We start from the raw sequence: 2,473 nt of genomic DNA, 5'->3' as shown, positions 1-2,473 counted from the left end.
CCCAATGCGCTTCACAGTGTTTCATTTATTCCCCCAGGTCAAACTAAGTACTTTGACAGTGTGCTCTTGGAATCTACATCTGATCCCTATTTGAACCAATTCCCCTTTGTCTTACATTTTCTTGAGTGCTTTAATTGTAATTCTAGAACTTTTTACTATCCCATTTTCTTCCTTTTTACTGGCGCTGATATAACCTAAATGTGTTGCAAGCGCCGTAAAACCCTTAAAAACAACATTATTCCCCCCAGGCGGTTTGTGGGACCATTTTTCCTTTTTTTTTTTTTTTTTTTTTTTTTTTAATTAACATTCTTACAATATCCATCACCGCCTATAACCAGCTACTCATTCAAACCTTAGTTGAGTGGGGTAATGTGTGTAAAGCAGGCCTTGCCCAAAAACACAATGACTGTCACCTACCTATCCAGCCACTGATCAATCTTAGCATTGCTATGACACCGTGCCAGAAGCTACACAAATTATTCTGCTTTTCAATCCTTGTCATAATTGTTCATTTTTTGAAGCCATTTTCTTTCACCGATATAAAAAGAATGAAAGCTGGAAGCTTGAACTTGGGCTTTTTATATAGCGCAATATCCATTAAACGTGCCCAAAGCGCTTTACAAAGGGTCTCCGACCAACAACAACACGTGGAACGAGACATGATGCCGGTTTGGCGATAATGCATTTTTCTTTCCAACAAAGACAATGATGTTAACGGCCAGGTAATTATTTTGCACCTGAGTACGGTGGGAGAATGTGAGTAAAGAGCCTTTTCCAAGGACTCAACTATGCACCAAGCCCGGCTTGAACCCAGGGCCTTCCGACCCGAAAGCGCATGTCATACCACAAGACCACATAGCCTCATAGCTGGAAGGGATCTTCTGACCCCTCCAGACATTTTGCACCATGGCAGTGTTGTTGTGTTAGATCTTGGCTGACTGTGCATATGCTATCCTCCATATCTATTCTGGTTTCCCTTTCACGTTGCTCTCTGTCTTTGTTCTGGATTCAGATTGTCCATCTGGGTGGGGTTTCTAGCAAGCACTTCCCCCATAGTTGGGCAGGATCGACGGCCAGGCCTTGCTGTGTCTTATATCCCCATACATTCTAGTCCCTCAGTGCCTCGTTGTCTGGATAGATCTCCTGGTTTACCTCCCATGTTGGCCAGAGGTCACTGCGTGTCTTATCCTCCATATTATTCTGGTTTCCCTTTACGTTGCTCTCTGTCTTGTTCTGGATCATGATCGGCCCCTGATCATCCTGGGATGGGTGTTCCATGATCCTCTCCATAGTCGTGGGCAGGGAAGTAACTTTGCTGTGTCTTAGCTATCCACAACCTACTTATATCCTGGGTGGGGTTTCTGACCTCCCATAGTGGGCAAGGAGGCATTTGCTGTGTCTTCTATCCCCCTCTATCCTGGGTGGGGTTCCTGACCTCCCATAGTGGGCAGGGAGGCATTTGCTGTGTCTTCTATCCCCCTCTATCCTGGGTGGGGTTCCTGACTCCATGTGGCAGGGAGCACATCTGTGTCTTCTTCCCCTCTATCCTGGTGGGTTCCTGACTCCTAGTGGGCAGGGAGGCACTTGCTGTGTCTTCTATCCCCCTATATCCTGGGTGGGGTTTCTGACCTCCCATAGTGGGCAGGAGCATTTGCTGGTCTTCTTCCCCTATCTGGTGGGTTCCTGACCTCCATAGTGGGCAGGGCATTTGCTGTGTCTTCTATCACTCTATCGGTGTTTACCCAACACATTGTCCTATCCTGCTGTCTCTTGCTCTTTAGAATGAGATTGCTTGGTTTTGTCAAATGGTATAGTTCTTGTTTTGGGAGATGATATTTTTTTCATTGTAAATCATCTCTCTGTTATGCATTATTATATTTGTTGTTTTGAATTTATAATGTAAGCATTTGAAGTATTCCTCTTAGTGGGATTCTGTGCTCGTGTCTGGATGAGACTTTTAGGTGTGCTCTTGGAATCTACATCTGTGTCCTATTTGAACCAATTCCCCTTTGTCTTACTTTTCTTGGGTGCTTCAATTGTAATTCTAAAACTTTTTACTATCTCATTTTCTTCATTTTTACTGGTGCTGATATGACCTTGCCTTGCAGGGGCCATAAAACCCTTAAAAGCAAACAAAACAAACACCCTCAAAAACAAACAAGTCCCCCTTGTCTTCCTCTTTCTTCTGTGCTTTTACGTCATATCTATTGACTTATCCAAATCAGCGACAGCTGAGCTCTAGCCCTTTGGTCTTGTGCCATGACGTAGAAGTTGGATGTCTTTTGTTGGTCCAGATGACTTTGTGCTCCAGCACGGTCTCCTCGAACTCACATGCAAAAAAGGTTCGAGGAAACTGTGCCTTGCCAAAGATGACTTGATGGAGAGAGAGAGAGGGGGGGGGGGGGGGGTCAGTGTAACACAGCAGTGTGCTATTTGTGTCGTACCGAAAGATGCCTAGTTCGAATATTCACCG

The sequence above is a fragment of the Berghia stephanieae genome, chromosome 10, assembly GCF_034508935.2.
Source record: "Berghia stephanieae isolate SIO BIC M18660-M18661 chromosome 10, UCSD_Bste_1.3, whole genome shotgun sequence".
NCBI lineage: Eukaryota > Metazoa > Mollusca > Gastropoda > Nudibranchia > Aeolidiidae > Berghia > Berghia stephanieae.
The sequence above is the reverse complement of the archived record's forward strand: the minus strand, read 5'-3'. Positions refer to the sequence as shown.